This window comes from Dreissena polymorpha, chromosome 3, assembly GCF_020536995.1.
Source record: "Dreissena polymorpha isolate Duluth1 chromosome 3, UMN_Dpol_1.0, whole genome shotgun sequence".
Taxonomy (NCBI): Eukaryota; Metazoa; Mollusca; class Bivalvia; order Myida; family Dreissenidae; genus Dreissena; species Dreissena polymorpha.
The window spans coordinates 20808072-20828289 of record NC_068357.1 but is presented as its reverse complement, the minus strand read 5'-3'; the positions used below and the strand labels follow the sequence as shown (position 1 = coordinate 20828289).

The window sequence follows — 20218 nt, the reverse complement described above, 5'->3', positions numbered from 1 at the left end:
TCCCATGAATTTGTCTTATCTAGCTCATTTGTCCTTGCTCCGTTTCCTCTTTCTCTTCCCATATTCGGCCTACTATTTTCCTTAAATTTACATTATATATTTCTACTCGGATACAAGTGAACATGATATTTTGGGAATATAAATGAAATATATATGGACAATATGAAAGAGAGGAGAAATATGAGTTGGTGCAAAGGCAATCATTGAATACATCACTGCTAAGAACATTGAAAACCACCACAAAAATGTAAGTTTATGTATAAATCATACATACATTATGTTAAACACTCAAAAATAACTAAAAGAGGAGACTATATGGTACCATATTAGTAAAAAAAAATAATAAAGACCAAACCGCTGTATAATCCTAACCCAGGGAAAGTTGAAAGTTTGGGAAACATAATCGTATATTATATCCATTTACTTTTTAGTTGTCAATATGTTTTTTCCTGCTTTAATTCTAACATTTGACAGTTCGTGACTGTATGAAACTGTTCAATTTATTATGATAAGGAACAAATACATCTGCGTCGGTTTAAGATTAAACAAAGGCCTGTGGCAGTCAATACTCTTTCCCTATTACTGTTTGGATACCTCTAACCGACATATAGTGGTCTCGAGTCAATCGAAGAACAGTGTTATGTCGGCATCTCAGGGAAAAAAAGGGGGTAAGGGATTGATCGATCTCGATGTATGCAATAATTTGACTATGAATCTGTCGTAATGTAACTCTTTTTATTTCGCTGATTTTATTGTATTTAATCTTATCTTGTTGATTATTTGTTACATCTACCGACACATGTGACTCGAAAATAGTTCCAAATTTCCAAAACGGATGTGTAGTTTACGTGTAGGAAATACTAGTTTTGTCTTTGGTAATATCCCATCTTGATTACTGTAATCTCGTATGGAACAGCTACATGTAAAATAAACATAATGCAACGTATCCAAAACATGTGTGCCAAATTGGTACTCGGCCGACAGAAATATGACAGTTCAAAAGATGCTTTGTATGAACTATACTGGCTACCAGTAAAGGCCACGATAACATTCAAATTACTGACCTTCATGTATAATTGTTCTGTTGGTCACGCGCCAAAATACCTTATAGAACTTTTAACAGAACAAATACCAGAACGTAACCTACGATCTACAGTCTCGTATGACGGATGTAATGATGTTAAACGCACAAAAAGAAAAACTTTCATGGACAGGAGTTTCGGAGTTGTTGGTCCGAAACTGTGAAATGACCTACCATCAAGCATCCGGACTTCTGTCTAAATAGACATTTTCAAAATGAATTTGAAACATTTCTCTTGAGAGACTTTTACAACTCATTTTAATTTGAATACCTGTGATTTTAAAAATAATCGAGATTCAGCGTTATAGATTTAGTATAATGTGTGATATTTACGAGTGCGACGGTTGTCCTGACGGGGTTTGATTTTTCCAGTCTTCAACTCACGTGGTGGTAGTATAAGCAGTGTCTTTTAGTCACTTAGCCCCTCTACTTGTGTCTTATCGTCACACTGTAATTTTAACCTTCAAGTTGTGTCTTGTAGTCACACTTGGTCAGTCTATTTTTGACTTGTAGTCACAATAGTTCACAATAGTTCAAATAAGGTTAAAACCCAAAAGCAGTGTTCGTAAGGGTGACAGGTGACCGGTAGCTGCGGAATCCGACTGCCAGAGTGCGGAAATATCCTTTCACGTATCCTTCAGTTAATGAAAAACAATATCTTTATGTTCCCACAAATTTGCTCATGATATCATTAGAATTATTGTCTTACATCTAGTTATATAAATTTATTACATACTATTTTACTTTTACTGTGTTTTAATATTGTAGCCGGCATTGTGTTATTGCTTAAGTTTCTTACAGCATTTTTATTTATATCACACACTTTTAGAATATTTAACCTTTAATTAATGCTTCATAATAGTATGAGTCACTCTTATGTTTTATCAATTTTATGTACATATATATGTTTTGTACACCGCCATTGAATATAATTATATAAATAGGCGTTTCATCAAATTAGCAAGTTTCATGTTTCAAGTATCTTCAGTTTAGGTAAACACATTTCAATTTAAATGTTAAAACTTTCGCATTGGTTTATTTAATTTGTGGATAATACAAACACTGGTGCTGGTTGTAATCATTTGCTTAGTTTCTCACAGTTTCGTCGTGGAATTATACTGGGTATTCTGCTTTTAAATTGTACTGCTACCATTGAAACTTAAAAAACGTAGTGTCATATCACATATACATGTTACAATTCATATTGACTCGTTCCAAACGATAACGTTTTGTCTATTACGTTCGTTTTGATTTAATAATGTGGAATCTATAAAGGCTGCATTCTGAGTGTTTGATTGACGAAGTTCACTTCGTACATATGCCCATTAACATTGTTTTCAAAGTAAACATATAGTTCCAATTAAGGTCATGTAATCGGTCTGCACTACATAACATGCCTCTAGATTCTATTTACTAAACTATGAAAATGATGACAGTTTTCTTATCGGGAGATAAAAAGCTGGTCAAATGCTGTAGTATAAATGAGTGAGCCGAACTGCACGATTTTTAGTGAGATTCAACGGTCTGAATAAGGATTGCACACCAGACAGGTTCGTGATAAGCATATAATAGCTCTTAAATGTTGATTTTTGTTATTTCATTTTTGTGTTTGCTTGAACTATAATAATTATATTACTTTTATGTTTATTATAATCATTAATTATTATTATCCTCATCATCGTTATTATAATTATTTATTCAATCCGAAAACAATGAAAGAGGAAAACAAAAGCAATAAACACTCAACACTCAATTATAAAATAGTTTTGTTTTTGTTTCAGAGCGCCTAAACTTTATTTCTAGTATACGTTTGCACCATGAAGCTCCTGCTCGCATTCCTCTGTCTCCTTCCCCTCGTTTTGTGTGCAAGCATACCGGAGGGGTCCGCGGTCGACATCAAAGAGAGGTTCATATTCTTCTCTACTGAGGGTAAGCATTGTGTTAGAAAATATGTATACCGTAACGACATGTTTATATAATAATAATAATAATAATAATAATAATTGTTATTATTATTATTTCTTTATTATTATTATTATTATTATTACTATTATTATTATTATTATTATTATTATTATTACTATTATTATTATTATTATTAATTTAATAGTAATTAAGATTAATTAACTTAAACTAAACATACGGTGGCTGATTAAAAAATGTGAGTCTCGTTTTTCAGACTGGTTCACTTTTCCTACCTTCGGTACATTTCCGGAAGTTAAGAAAGATTTAGGAATGGCGCAGGTATGCTTATGTTCAGAATATCGTTTATGTATTATGATCTTAATATAGTGTATAGAAGAAACTGTCTACATTGGATATTCACAAAACAAGAGTTGAAAATCAGTTGGTCCAGGATATTGCCAGATGGTAGACACGATCTAGGTCTTGTTCAAGGTTAACCTTAACACTAAAACTATGCAGCATTTATATCCAAAGAAAATTAAACCAGTCTACATATTTTCCCACAGATGTTATTTCTATGAATGTATGGCTATAAAAAGACAACTTAAAATGATATCCATATTTTTAATAAGAAGTCATTTTTTGCGGAAAATATGTTCGTTACAGTCAATACGATTTGTCATTTTCTTGTTCAACTTATCAACTACGATATTTACGTCCATTCATTGTGTCTGTGTACCTTATACATTCTTGATAAAAACCTCTGCATAATCTTAGACGCAACTCATTTTTCTTAATTATGGTATAGCTTATTAAAGTGCAAGTTTGAAATGAAATAAAATCAAGTTTCTCATATTTACAACACTTAAAATCGTGAAATGAGAAAAAAGTTTCTTTCGCGCCCGATTTGAAACGTTTACTTTTCTATTCGTTTTGGTTACACAACATAGTTTACGAACTATAACGTTTATTTTTCATTCAACGGTGGTACAAAATAGAGCCATTCAGCTGTGTGTTACTTTACATTTCAAACGGGTTAATATATCAGAATGTTGACGATGAATGCCGGATCATTGTGAGCTTTTAATGTTTTTGCGTCGGTAAACAATACATTTCTTGAAAGCTGGCGATTATAAATGTTATTAAAGAAAGCAATAAAAGCTTGTAGTCGTTTTGCTACAATGTATTTTTCTCTTCTTTTTTTAATTTGGTGATAGTACCAATATGGATATGTTTCTACTCAATGGAAACCTTAACAGCGCACAACTTAGTTTTTGAAACAAGAGATAAAAACAATAAAAATCGGAAAAGACGCGCATTCACCATCTCTGAAATGTGAATACGTCTAAAAACGTGTAATGAATATGAGCAAAATATTGTATATATTTCGTTTTTCCGCCCCGAACTTGGTATATTTAAAATAAAAATACAATATTAATTTTGAATTTTTAATTGCGTTTACTCGCTTCTACTTTGGTAAACCAAATCCGACAAACGAATGGTCAGTGCATTAATACTTCGTTTTGTTTTATTTCAGGACGTCAGAAAATAATAGCAGCGACGTGGGAAGCACGTGATTAAAAGAGTCTTCTTACAGTTATGTTTTGACCATACATATAACAAAGAAAATATTGGGAAAAAGTCCATGTATCTTATGAAGCCAAAAATAAAATGTATTTTAAATTCCATTTCCATTAACCTTCCATAAAGAGTGGGCAAATTGGCTTCACTGCCTTACTATTCGATTTGCAAAGCCATTCAAAAAACGTGTATACAATTGTTAACGGATATGTTATAAAAAAAACACCAAGGTATGCAATCAACAGAGTTATACAAAGCGCTATAAAACATACATACATACCTAACTTAGCTCGACTTGTTCAATGAAAAATGATGCAATAAGAAGAGAATAACAGTTTACGTAAAGGCAGTACGTATCGTATTGTAATATATCAGGTGAGGCTTTGGATAAAACAGCGTCGAGGCTTGCGGTAAAAACGAATCAGATTCAACAAAACAAACAATTTTATACAAAGTCGTATTATATTACAGCTACAAAATGCAACAAAAACTGCACATATTGTATTTTACCAACATTAAGCGCAAGTGCTCATGGCGATATGATTTACACGTCAAACAACTTATTATTTCTCGCTAATGCTGCTAGAGCTATTATATTATTCTTTTAAAAATTGCAACATGGCGGTTTGATGAACAGACACATAGGCTTATGTCTTACCTTTGTGTAGTATATCAGGCTCGGAACGAATAAAACCAACGGCTGCCGTTATGCTCGTCAACATTGACTTAACATTCGTGAACGTAGTATGCATAAATTACATGCTTGATTTGTGTCAAATAATATGACTGTTATGACCCGATATTCGTAATTCAGATGGATATTTTGTGTATATTTTCCTAATTTCATTTCTTACTGTTATCAATGTATCAAAACGTTTTTTAATTATTCATGAACATGTCAGCGTCAGGTTCATGTAAGTGAGCTACACGTATGACATACACATTTGCCCTAAATTGTTACCAATACCTTTTACTCGAAACGGATCTTAACACATTTGTTTCATTTTTGGAATATTTTGTGGTATCTTTTTTATATTTAAATGCTTTAATTTACATAGTATTTAAATGTGTTTTCTTGGGCAAATCAGACTTACATCATGTATAAAAAATGTTCGAACCAAGTTTCAATAAGATTGGACCAGTATAATAACAAACTTATCTAAATTTTATCAATGGACCTATCTCGTCCGAAATTTTATTGGGACAAACATTCTGAAAAGTTTATTGAAAATTGGACAATAAATATGTTCAATAGAGTTGTAATAAGGTTTCACAATAGCCATAAAAGAAAATACTTCTCAGCACCCTGGTGCTTATGGTTTTCAACGTACTGGAAACATGTTTGAACTCAGCCACAATATCATTAGAAAAAATGTTCCGACCAATGTTAATGAAGAATGGACTAAAATATGACTTCTTATGTGTTGACAATATTTCACAATAAAGATGAAAACTGCCGAGCCCACTGGCGGCCATGTTGTTTTCGAACCGGACCATTTTTGAATTCAGCCGAGATATCAGAACAAATGTCAGTTCTGAAGTGTGAACAAACGGTTACTTTAAATTAAACTAGTGTACTTGTTTTCAATATCACGTGAATCCGTTTCAAACTGAGCCAATATAGCATTAATTCAAATGTTCCGAAATTTTGATAAAAATGACAATAAATAAATCGTCTAGAGTGTACAAAAGATAAATGTTGACGAGGTACGACAAACGACGGACAAAACGCGATCGCAAAAAGCTCCACGTGAGCACGTGTAGCTCAGTCGAGGTTAAAATGACTTGACACTAGGGCACATCTCAGGAACGAACCTTTTGAATATTTGGTTAATTTTGTATCATATAACAATTTACTTTAGAATAGTGAAAACAAGCAACTTGTTAAGTAAGAGTTAACATGCAGTTTCACCATGCACTATGAATGTGTTTTACAATGTTATATACATGCAAATTATATTAAAGTAAATTAGTTGTTGTTAGACAATATCACAATCCTGTTTACGTTTTAAATAATTAAATTACGATTATTTTTAAATAAACACAATTGAAATCTTTCTCCAAAACGTTATGAACAAGTTTATACTAACCCCGCTCTGTGAAAAAGGGGTTTAAATGCATGTGCGTAAAGTGTCGTCCCAGATTATCCTGTGCACTCCGCTGTTATGGTATCTTTCGTTTTAAGGAAGTCTCTTCTTAGCGTAAATCCAGTGTAGGCGGAGAGTGTGCGGATTGCACAGTCTTATCTGGGACGACACTTTACGCACATGCACATGCATTTAACCCGATTTTCACACAGCCCGGTTCTGCTTTTATCTGTCTCGACCATTTGGCATGTTTGATGATATTTCGTGAGCTTATGGTACAAGTTATAAACTTGATTAACTTGATAAAAATATGATATTGTTAACATTTTTAAATTGACAATTCACTGCAGTATTCACAGAATATGTTCATGGTACATTGTTAAATTAAGTTTGTGATATTTGGGACAACTTAAATTATTTTTTTTGAAATTATAAATGATAGCTTAAATAATAATTGCATATTCTTAATGTAACAAATGTGGTATTTAATTTGGTATCATTCAGATGAATATATGACAATACAACTAAATATGTAGGGTACTTTTTTACTACCGACATTTCGTTATTTGTTGAATAAAAACGTAACAAAAATGTCCGTCTTTGTCAGAAAACAACCCTGTTCGAATTGAATTCGGAAAAAAACTTGGATAACCATTCACAGTGACCAATCTCACATACTACAAAAAATACAGCGGTATGTATGATATCAGGTTAGTGTTGCACAATTCTCGAAAGTAGGAGCTATACTGTAATGAACGATTCGATGTCGCAGTTCTGCAGACTGAAAAGCAAACTATATTGCCCCAGTCCTCACGGAATCCAAGCGAATTCCAGATCGCAGAACATCATAGAAAGGACGATTATTAATGGACAACCGTGACTTTTGAAGTGAATGGACGAAATAGACAATTAATTAAAAACTAAGAAGTGAAAGGCATCTTTTTATGTATGAATTTCATCATTGATGTAAACAAAGGTCAATACAACAGATGCGAACGAAGTGTTACCCGTTATGTGACATCCACGGTATGATTCCAATAATAAATACGTGCGATTTGATTCAATATAAACTAAACCACATAATCTGAGCTTATTGCGAAGCTTAGAATTTTTCAGAAGATGCAATTTATATTTAACTATTAAATACAAAATAAATGTTACCCGACTTTTTCTAGAAGCAACACCATTTTTCAGAAATTATGAAAATGCAAATGATAGCTACTGTAAGACAACTTTCGAAAACTAAACTCTGCGACTAATAAGAGGGCAACGATGACACTTAAGCGTTCGCCTGTGTTAACAGACACCGATTGTTGAAGATTTCACCTGGAAAAAGTTTAAAACTTAGTAAGAGAATAATATGATAGACCTAAATGGACAACAAAATGGCCGATATATCACGGATGCTCCAACATCATTCTTTTGTCTCAAAATTCCTCTTATGTTACATATGAGCTGTTTGTGGAAAATGTTGACTTTTAATCTCTTAGTGCAAACTTGACCCTTGAGGCACTGCGACAATGATTAAAGAAAAAGTTATTCTGCTCATGGTTTTGATATATGGTAAGTTGTCTTGAAATTGAAGGTGTTTTAAAGCCAAAGTCTATCACTGACCTCTAAATAAAGGAGAGCGGTTTTACACACAAAATGCGGTGCCCATATGGTTCGCATTAGACGAAAGTTATCTTTAAAAAAAGATGAATGACAAAGTTACAGTCCGAAAAAAGCTGTTAAATAGTCGAAATTGTTCTTTGAATTGTGACCTTGACCTTTGAGATACGGACACAATTGTAACACACAAAACGTCGTGTTCTTATGCATAGCATTTCCGAGTTATTTTTAAAACGTTTAATGTATGGCAAAGTAATGGCTGTTTTCTGTGTCCACATGTAACTTTTGACCTTCAAGTGTGACATTGACAGTTGAGGGAAGAAGACGGTTGTTAAACGCGACAAGTCTTCTTATATTGGTTTCCTTTTTAGCAAAGCTTTAAAAATCCATTGATATATTGCAAAGTTATGGTTGATACAGGCATTGACAAGCTGTTTCAAGGTAAAAGTTGACCTTTAACCATTAAATGTGACCTTAGAGGTAATGAAACGGGTGCCACGCGCGATACGTTGTCTTATGATTGTGGACATTTGTGCCAAGTTATTTCAAAATCCATTAATATATGGAAAAGACAGAAAATTTTTCACAGACGCACGGCCGTACATACTACGGAATGTACAAGCTCTATACGCCGCGTTCTTCGAAAGGAGCCCCAAAATAATCAATTTCGAATACCAATATTACACAAATAATTGAAACAAGTAAACTGAATTGAAACAAATTGAATTTCATTGAAATGTATAAATGAGTCAATCCTTCATTAAATATAAATAGTATTGTTCCAAAGGTCAGAAAAGCTTAATTTATTCGTAGAGTTGCAACAAGGTTTTTCAAATAGTAGACCTTGTAACCCAGTTTTAGAACGTTCGAGATCCAGATTAGAATTCGGCCTAGATATTGTAAAGATGACCAAGATTTAATTATAAATCATATCGATTTAACATACTACTATCATAAACTGCTTACATGTATAAACGTGTAGTACATAACTTCTGTTAACGAAAGCAATCAGGAACGAAATAATGCTCATGTACGCATTGATATCCAGAATACCGTAGTTTCCATATCGAATAGTTCAATTGTGTAAACGTATTTTAAATGTGTTAACATTATGAACATTATGATCATAATCGACTCATATCGTATCAAACATTTGTTTACATAGTACCTAGACAGATAAGGAAGGAATTAATCATCGGAACCTCAGAATTCTAAACACGTTTTCTAAAAGGTATCATAAGGGCGGAATTTTGACTTCGGAAATAAACAAATTTGTTCACATTCTTTTGTTTTATTTTTAATTTCTTTTAATGTATTTATTTACAACACCATTATATTGGGAATAGTCTAAAATACGTATAATAACAAAAACTACGTTGATAAAAATAGGTTACCTCCCGTTGGAATGAAACCCGGGATATGTCGATGCAATAGCGTATGAAAACATATATTGTTTAAATATTGTGAGTTGAATATAAGAACAAATATATCTTTTGTTTATTTTGACCCTATTATCGTAGTTTTGCGCACATAATTTGATACCGTTCGAGATCACTGAAATGTACGAAAAAGGGTTATATTCACGAAGTTCATTACAGGTCTAAAACCTTAAAACCTCATAACTTCCACTAAATTAAAAGTGGAAAAAAGTGGTCGACGCGAAAATTAGATTAACAAGCATAGAGCATTTAAAAATGATACGTAAATATGATATTCACTAGTTTTGCCATATGCTTATATGAGTGTCTTCTGATTAAAGTAAAGCTAATTTTGAATCATTGAGAAATTGTCTAAAAGCCAGGTGTTGGCGAAAGATTCGGACATTTCAAGATTAACCATATCATAATAAGGTTCAGTAAATTCAAACAAAGAACACTTATGGGTCTTGATCTTATTCTTATGCAGATGACAACATTGTGAATATTTATATTTATGTATGCAGTTTGTTTTAAGATAACCAACATGTATAAGAAATCAATGGACTGTGAAATTCAACAAAAGGGAAAAGAAACTCAAAAGATAAAAATTGAAAGATTGAAAAAGATCCACTCAAATTCATATCGCAAACAGAAGTCACTGCACGTGGCAAATGCCCGAGCAGTATTTCTCCGACCTTAAAGCGTTCCATTGAACTTCAAAGTTAAGACACACAGAAAGTTTTAATGTATTTAATAAACAAGAGAAACCTCAATGCCCTCTACTGATTGATTGATTTTCATATGAAATTACTTTTTTAATCATAGATATATGTACTGCAAACAAGTAAATTTAACACAGAACAATAACTCAATCCATATAAAAAGATACTTTTTGTTCTTGTACGCCGCACTTCGTCTTTAAGTATTTTATAGTTGCATGACGTTTCATTTGAATTCCTTTCATACTTTTGCAGTCACATCTGCACAATAGCATAATGTTATGTAACTGGGTTATACAAATGTCCTATGTCAATAACTCCAAAAACACTGAATGTTCTCTGTAGATAAATGAATCTTTATCTCTGTGTAATAGCAAGTGTTATGAAATTATAAAGTTCACAATGAAGTAAACAAAGAACAATAACTGTGTAAATATTGAAGAAAACAATACTTTTTCTCTGCCCTTCCTCTCAAACAGTTTTATAAATCAATGACGTTGTATTTGAATTATTTCAATACTTTTTGAGATATTCTTTGTAAATGAAAATAACATTTGTATTTATAAAAAGCACGTAAACGTTAGCAAACGGCAAATACGAAACACTATAGAAACACTACAGAAAGATTTGTGGTTATTGTATTCTGCATGTTCCTCCCAATGTTATATATCAATATAGTAAGTTTCAGTTTCATGTGCACATGAACAATTTTACTACAAGAGGCCTAAAGGCACTCAACTGCGATTTAAAGGAACTTAACCTTTCTGACCTGGAAATGAATTTTTTAGCCATGTCAATGGCCTTCATTTGTTTAAAGGATATAAACTATTTCCAAAACCTTCGATATATTATTTAAACAAATTGTCTCAGTAAGTTTCATGAACATTGTACGAAAGGTGTGACTTCTAGAGTTTTCACAATGTTTCAGTTAAACCATATAAAGACAACAATTACGCCTCTTAACAGCAACGTTTTTATAAACTTATCCATAACATTTTTGAACTCGGCTAGGTATTAATAAAACAGATATTCTGGGCAAGTTTCAGGAAAATTGCACAAAATTGTCTTCTAGTATGTTCAAAAGGTTGCGCTACAGTAATTTATATAACAACACTGCACCACCGCCTTGCGGCAATGCTTCTCAACGAACGCAAATCATTTTCGAACTCAAACGACATATCATAAGAACAAAAGTTCCTACCAATGTTTATTACGATTTGGTACAAAATGTGATTCCAAGCTTGTTAACAAAGTTTTACTATTGCCATATAAGGAAAACTCCCCGCCAAATATCGGTCTTTTACCAACAAGTAAAGACAGTTCAAATCTGTACGAGGTGAACAATTTTCACCTGTAACCTCCTAGTCATCGTAAGCATTTCACATATGCCAGTTGCGGAGCCGTTCGAATGTCTTTCATTTTCAAAAGCTGATTAACTTTTTTGTAACACAGAGGAAAAAATTTCAATTTTCGTCTTTAAAGAAATATATCTATAATTTACATTATTTTCTAATGTATTTACGCTTTACTTACGCTTTCTAATTATTATTGGGTCGTTGTCGACCTGAAATGGCCCACAAGTCACCCGGGGGTTACTTGAAGCCGATTTATGTCACCTTGGGGTGACTTCAAGTCGACCCCCGGGTGACTAGAATCGGCTCCTAGTCACCGGTGTATTTTGTTTTTTATCAAACGGCACCGCATCCAGGTATCTTATACAGGATATTGTGGCATTTGAATATATTATATACATATATGATAAAATTCGTTTAATGATTCTCAAACACAAACCTTCAAACTGAATTTGGTCTTTCAGGAAATTCCCTCCTGGGTCTTTAATCACTCAGAGGCCATCAATTTTGTTAGTCTCCCTCCCGTTCCGAACCATGAGAGCCCTTTGAAGCTATCATGGCTATCTAGAAAAGTATGACGAACCTCACCTTGTCGGATTAACATATTTTTCGTATGTTGCCAGTGAATTTGTTACTCGAGGTCGACTAGAAACGGCTTCATGTCAGCCCAGGGTGACTACAATCGGCTTCATGTCACCCTGGGGTGACTAGCGTCGGCTTGAAGTCACCCTAGGGTGACAATAATCGGCTTCTAGTCACCCCCGGGTGACTTGTGGGCCATTTCAGGTCGACCATTACCCATTGAGCCTTCCTAATAGACAACGATTTGGATTACGACGATCCCCCACCTACAGATTCTTCACGGACAACGAGGTGAGAATCCTCCTCCATTCCTTCCAAATCACATCCAGCATTTGAAATATGGCAACTGCTGCCTTAACCACTCACTCGCTGTATATTGATTACCCTAAACAATAAAAAATAATGTATTTTTCCTAAATGATAGCACCTGTGAACTCATGGGCGCCGCAATTAAAACTGACAGAGCATATTATTTATATGCGAACACCCTTTCTTAACTTCCGGTCGACTAGTTTCTGAATTAACCCGAAGAAAAATAAGGGCGAGTTGGGGCAAATAAACCGAAAGTATCCACGATGCATGTAAAGCAAATATATTCTTCATATTATTATTTTTTGTAACAAAAACTCTAATTTGTGACCACATTCAGACGAATGAAACTCGTGGTTCAAGCGAACAAGAACTTGAATATGAACATCCCTTCGCTAATCATAGAATGATGGTTAACATTATTGCACAAAACAAATCATGTATTTGCCCATATAGAAACACGTATATCAACACAAATGCAAATAAGTCTTTCTGCAAAAAGCGTCTAATGGCTAGGCTTAAGAGCAACGAAAATTGAAAATGTTAAAATACAACAGTTTTGGATAGCCGCTAAGCCCATTGTTTCAAACCAATGGGCAAAAACATACATTCATACGTATTTGCACACAATTAATAAATACGTGTATACATTGTAGAATGGCATACGTGTTCGTAAAGTTGTTCATAAAGATATTTTAATGCGCAAACGACAAGATCCCAATTCATCCAAATGGTTTGTGTATGCTTAGTTATCCATAAAGATAGTATTTCAAACTTAAATAAAACTACCAATTAGCCAACATTAAGTCTTAAATAAATGAGAATTACCTGGACAGAAAACGTCTATATAATGTTTCACATGTCACATAAAACAAACATGAACATGTTTCTATTTTGACTACATGTGAGCAAATATAAATGAATTAATTTAACAATTTCACGCAGGGACCTATACAAACAAAGGGATGAGAAACTCACTGAACCGAAGAACAAGCTAACGCGTTGTTACGCAAAAGGGAAACGAGACTTGCGACCCAACGAGACTTCGCGCGACAAGGCAAATTTTCACAGCCGCCATTTTGACAAAGCGAGACCGTGACAAAGCAATCGAGACAGAATAAGATAACAAATTAACCAAGTGTTGCCAACACAGAAGTATTCATTGCAAAGGTTTGTTGAGTTTGATACATCTTATTGTTTCATTTGTTTTCGACTATGCTTTGTATTTACTTATAAAACAACGGTGGGTATTTTCACCAAATCATGCGTATCATTGTTTACACTTCCATAATCCGAGAAACGTGTGTCGTGGCTTTTTTCAAAAGGCTTGGTCAAATAAAGGTCTATACTATTCATGTTGGTATTCTTACAAACGTTACATTTCAACGCATTGTGTGATGCTAATTTTATTTGTATTATTAGCAAATTCATGATTTTTAATGAGCACAAAGGCAATACAATTTTAGTCATTTTTTTATATTTTACCACTTTCAGTTTCATCAACATATGCCGTGGCTCTTTTTGAAAGGCTCAGTCAATACTAGCCCTATATATATCATGTTGGTATCTTTACAAACGTTATATTTCAATGCATTGTGTGGTGCAAATTTAATGTGCATTATTTGCAAAAGTATAATTTTGTATTAGCTCAAAGATTATACAATTTTAGTCATTTTTTTATTTTGTAATCACTATCAGTTTGATCAACACATGTCGTGGCTCTTTTCGAAAGGTTCAGTCGATACTAGCCCTATATTAATCTTATGGGTATCCTTACAAACATTACATTTCAACGCATTTTGTGATGCTAATTTTATTTGTATTATTTGCAAATTTATGATTTTGAATGAGCACAAAAGCAATACAATTTTAGTCATTTTTTTATTTTTTTACCACTATCAGTTTCATCAACATATGTCGTGGCTCTTTTTGAAAGGCTCAGTCAATACTAGCCCTATACATATCATGTTGGTATCTTTACAAACGTTGCCTTTCAATGCATTGTGTGGTGCAAATTTGATATGCATTATTTGCAAAGGCATAATTTTGTATTAGCTCAAAGATTATACAATTTTAGTCATTTTTTTTATTTTGTAATCACTTTCAGTTTGATCAACATATGTCGTGGCTCTTTTCGAGAGGCTCAGTCAATACTAGCCCTATATTAATCTTATGGGTATCTTTACAAACATTACATTTCAACGCATTGTGTGATGCTAATTTTATTTGTATTATTTGCAAATTCGTGATTTTGAATGAGCACAAAAGCAATACAATTTTAGTCATTTTTTTTATATTTTTACAATTTCAGTTTGATCAACATATGTCGTGGCTCTTTTCTAAAGGCTCAGTCAATACTAGCCCTATAGTTATCATGTTTGTATCTTTACAAACTTTACGTTTCAATGCATTGTGTGGTGCAAATTTAATTTGCATTATTTGCAAAATCATAATTTTGTATTAGCTCAAAGATTATACAAATTTAGTCATTTTTTTATTTTGTAATCACTATCAATATGTCGCAGCATTTTAAGAAAGGCTCAGTCAATACTAGCCCTATAATAATCATGATGGTATCTTTACAAACGTTGAATTTCAATCTTTTGTGTGGAGAAAATTTCATTTGCATTATTTGAAAAATCATAATTTTGTATAAGCTCATAAACAATACAATTTTAGTCATTTTTTTTTATTTTATAACCACTATTAATTTGATCAGCATATGTCGCAGCATTTTGGAAAGGCTCAGTCAATACTAGCCCTTTATTAATCTTGTTGGTTTAAATTCATATTGTTTTATATTTTCAGTGTGCTGAAAAGAAGCAAAAGAGGGTCTCTTGCTCTTTAGACGGAAAGTTTGACCCCGCAAAGGAAAATGTCATGACGCCAGCGAAACTTGAACGTACAAACCCAGGTCATTTCCACATTAAGAACTTTTAATGGTTGAAAAACATTGTGGACTTTAAATAGTGCTGGCATACATGTGTGTTCACAGCTATGCCAAGGATACTGACACTGGGAAATTGGATTCCTTTCTTTTCCTGAGACGTACCTTGACCATCCCAGCACTAAGATGATGTTACTATATTCATGTCTACTATATAAAGCAGTGGCGACAACAAACTTCACAAACCTTCAGACTTGCCGAAGACAAAAGAAAATTCAGTATGAATTAGTTTTAAATACTCAATTGATTAAATTAAACTGTTGCATTTTTTCATAAATGAACACATTCCAGCAGTGAATATCCCTGCTTAACGCAAAAGTGACTGTTAGATCTTTAATCAAAAATGTGTTCCCAAAACTCATTATAAATATAATATTTTCAAACTTGTTTAAACAAGATAATTTGGTATTTAATTTTAGTAAGCTTTTTGTATTGCTGTAGGCTTGGAATAAATCTTCTGCATTACCATGTCAGGAGGAATCTCAATCTTTTGTTGTTGAAATAATAAATAGAAAATTGTTAGTATTATTATCAAATTTTTGTTGTTCTATTTCACATTGCAAATGGTTACTTGTGCAAAATCTTTTACAAACATGTGATTTTTTTACATGCTATTGAGTTTTTAAAATATTTTCTTTAACTGAATGCTCATAACACTTAGTAACATGAATGTATTGTTACAAATACTCTTAAACTTAAATAATACCAAGATTACCTATCATGCATGAACTAATGTGTATGTTTCAGTGATAAACTGATTTATACTGAGAAATAAAACATAAACGACTTTTATGAATCGCCTTGCCTTCAAATTCTGTTGATTTTTGTTCAATACTTGAACACGAAATCACGAAAAGACTTTCAGTACTACTATGGATATCATGTTCAAGAGGAGTCCAAAAGAATAATATAATGGCATGCGAACCTTCATTGTCTCGGATGATAAAGAACAATTATACATTTTAAATTGTAATCAATTGGCAGGCGTTAATAATGTTGATATTTTTCACACAGCAGAGTAACATTTTTAATTAATTAAAAGACCGGTCTTTGCTACATGCACATATGTGCGATATACAATGGCAATTGAAACCCTGCGAAACAAATGGTATTGCTACTCGTAAACGCATCCGGTCATTGGGTTCCGTGTAGCATACTGCGTGTTAATATTACTAATTATTTATTAAAAAAGACAAACAAGGCAAAATTGAACGAATATATATTTGTTTATTAAACAACGAAAGTCGAATATTGCGAAACAACTTTCACCATCAATGAGCGAAATCGCTCGTAATCGAATGAATCTGCTTTCCTTCAGCTACATGAAGGTCAGTCTGGCTGCACAGGTTCTGACTCTGAGCGACTCTGTTGGTGAATATTAAAATGGCATGCGAAACTTTGCTGAGTCGGAGGTTAAAAGAACAGTTATACATTTTGAATTGTTTGCACTTAACATGTCTTGATTGTGTTGCTGTTTAAAACAAAACATGGTAACATTTAAATTCTATTAAAAGACCGGTCTTTTGTACATGCACATACGTGCGATAAACAACGGCAATTTAACCCTGGCGAAACAACCGGCAATTAATATTCATCAAGGGTCCGATAATTGGGTCCCCGTTCGACATACTGCGTAATAATTAGACTAAATAATGATTGATTTTGAGATCAACAACGCAACAAATCTCGCGCACCGGTTTATTATCGCTACACAGGGACCAATCGATCGAGATTATCAAATCTCGGTTTATTTTGCGTGCTGTAACGGGATATCGCGAGGTTGCTAATCCCTTTGTTTGTATAGGTACCTGTTTCACGTAACATCGGAAAACAATAAAAGAAAAAAAGTTACACGTGATAGTGTGGAAAGTTTAATCAGCTTTTGAAATGATTCAGGCTATCAAAGTAAACTAGTTTAGTGGTTATTGTTATTAAACAAAATAATTTAGGTAATGGAAAAATAAATTAACTGTAAAGAAAAAATGGCATAAATAACAATTTCAAAATAGAAAAATGTAGATATCATCCGTTTTCGAACCATTTTAATACTCTGTATTTAAATGATCACGCGGTAGTTATGTTTTTGGTATTAAACAGCATAAATATAAATGAAAAATAAAGAGGTTAATCGCATGTAACTATATTTAACTAAATGACACACACTCGATTAATAAGGAATATTCTACTAGGAATCCCACTTGCTTACACGTGTTTCTAAAATTAGAGATAAATCAATACGAGAGCGCCGATGGCGTTCAAAGCATAGGTGCAAGATACAGGAAAGTTGCTGCTTAAGTAAATGTTAAGGGAACAGTTGACTGAATGAAAAACTAAAAGGCTATCAAGAATGAGGCTTAATTAAACGTATAATATAATGACAACACAACAGTAACAACAACATATCGTGTAATGTTGTCAGTTTAAAGCTCGGAAAAACAATGCTCAATGTGATATATGCAATAAATTGATCATTGTTCAATATAGAAGAAAATGAAGCAATATGTTTAATTCATATAATACATTTAATATTAATGCACAATAAAAATTACAATAATACTTGCGATTATGGTGAATCAGCTACTCGGTTACAAAATGGCGTCACGTGGTATAATGTAGTTCGATATCGCCATCCGCGAATTTCTCAAATCAATAATTTCAAACAATTACCGACTATTTAAATAGATAATCTTTCCATTTACATCAGTGTTTGAAACGCTTATGAAAAATAATTACCCAAGCCTTTCAAAATTTAAGCACGGACAGATCTGTATCGAACTATTCTTTTCACAAATGAAAATAAACGCTACTCTATTCGTCTGCGTCAAGAATTTGTCGTAAAAATCGTTGCACCTATTCGGGATTTTCGTAATTAAGAAGTTGTCTCCCATTCGAGAAGGTATCACGAGTATCCCGAGTAAAAAGCGGTCCGTCTAAAATGCGTATATGACTCATATCCGCGGATATGACCGAAACGTGCAGATATGGACGAATATAAGCAATATCGACACTTTTTCTGCAATGTTCATTTCAATGTTCAATGAATAATACACAATATGTATAAAATATGCAAGGTAAAATATCTTATATTTGTTTGTTACTATATATTATAGTTTATTGGTACGTAAAAATATGCACGTTATTGTATTTATTCAAATGAACAAAGGATATCGTAGTGCTACATTTAAATGTTTCAAGAATGGTTATAACCATTATATTAGCGCTGTTATTGAAAAGCAATTCATGTCCCGCAATTTTTTTAGATTTTTCCCTAATATTTCAACAGTTCATATCCAATATACCGAAAAGTTAAAAAACGAAGCCTATATGTTAAAGATTAATATTACAGCTGTTACATTCACTTATAAAACATAATATTAACGAAAAATATAACATTTTAGCGGGACATGCATTGCTTTTCAATAACAGTGCAACTATAATGGTTATGTGAACATGATGTAGACAATTTGGATTATGACTACAAAACATGCTACCTGTCTGGTAATTACGAATGGAAATGTAGGGCAGAGGTGACAGAGATATTTTCCGGAAGTGGCTGTCTTAATATACACTGCTTTCGATCATGTTTTGTTACTACTTTGCGCTGAGGAAAATTTTCAGTAGGAATTTTGTTTCGGTCAATAGAGTTTGGACCGATTCCGTCTCGAAAGTGGTCGGAACAGACTTGAGTATACGCCGTTGGAAATCAAGTTTTCCGGCTAATTGCTGTCATCCAAGCTTTTCTTGTAATGAGTCTTTAGGCAAATTATGTAATGTTACTTTTGTTGAAAATGTACCTATTATACCGCTACAATTAAAGCATTTGACGATTGACCAGTAGTATTTCCCGATTGTTTTCCTTAACTCCGGAAGTAGTTATACCTACCCGCACGAACGACAACTCTGTCAAGACGGAATTACAAAAATCGGGACATATTGTTTAAAAGTTTAACTAAAGATTTTCGGTGGGATAATGACGTCATTTCGTCAAAAAAAAATTCGTCATTTCACAGTAAAAAGGGAAAATTATCGATATTTTTCACTGTTAATTTTTACTGTTTGAAACATTGAAATTATCAGTTTCCATTCACTTATATTTCTCAATAAACCACCGGAAAGCATTAAATAAATAGTAACAATCAAATATAAGATATTTACCTTGCATAAAGTTATTATAGCACTACAAATATAGATCCTTTATTGGATAAACCACACTCGTCTATTTTATCATATTCGCGCATTTATAATCATCATTTATTTTCAAATGAAAAATGCCACTTGAAACAGTGACATTTCAGACAATATTTACTGCATTCATAACATTCAGTATATAAACATTTTTATATCAAATAAAAATATAACCAGGGAAAAGTAACATAATTAATTGATTGTGGTCTGGCGATAATCGGCCAAAAAATATTTTAATATTTTCTAAACACTGTGAATGAACAAAAACTGTCACGTGACCACAAAAGTCAGTAGTCATTTTATGACAACAAACAGCCGCGCAAGGTAGGTTTTTTTTCCAATATCTTTGCTGATCATCCTCTGACTTTCATACGACCTAGTGCATGCAATATGGCATGCATATAGCTTTCGATCGGTATATCACGCGTTTTGTGTGTTGCT

The 20218-nt window shown here is 32.9% G+C and overlaps 1 long non-coding RNA gene across 1 annotated transcript; it reads left to right on the top strand.

The window, feature by feature from the left end:
- The first annotated feature begins 2059 nt into the window (after positions 1-2059).
- LOC127874123 (uncharacterized) lies at positions 2060-4672 on the top strand. The gene is made up of 5 exons (XR_008046637.1): positions 2060-2074; positions 2518-2631; positions 2863-3010; positions 3261-3325; positions 4524-4672. It is a non-coding gene; the product is annotated as an uncharacterized LOC127874123 (long non-coding RNA).
- Positions 4673-20218: the final 15546 nt, after the last annotated feature.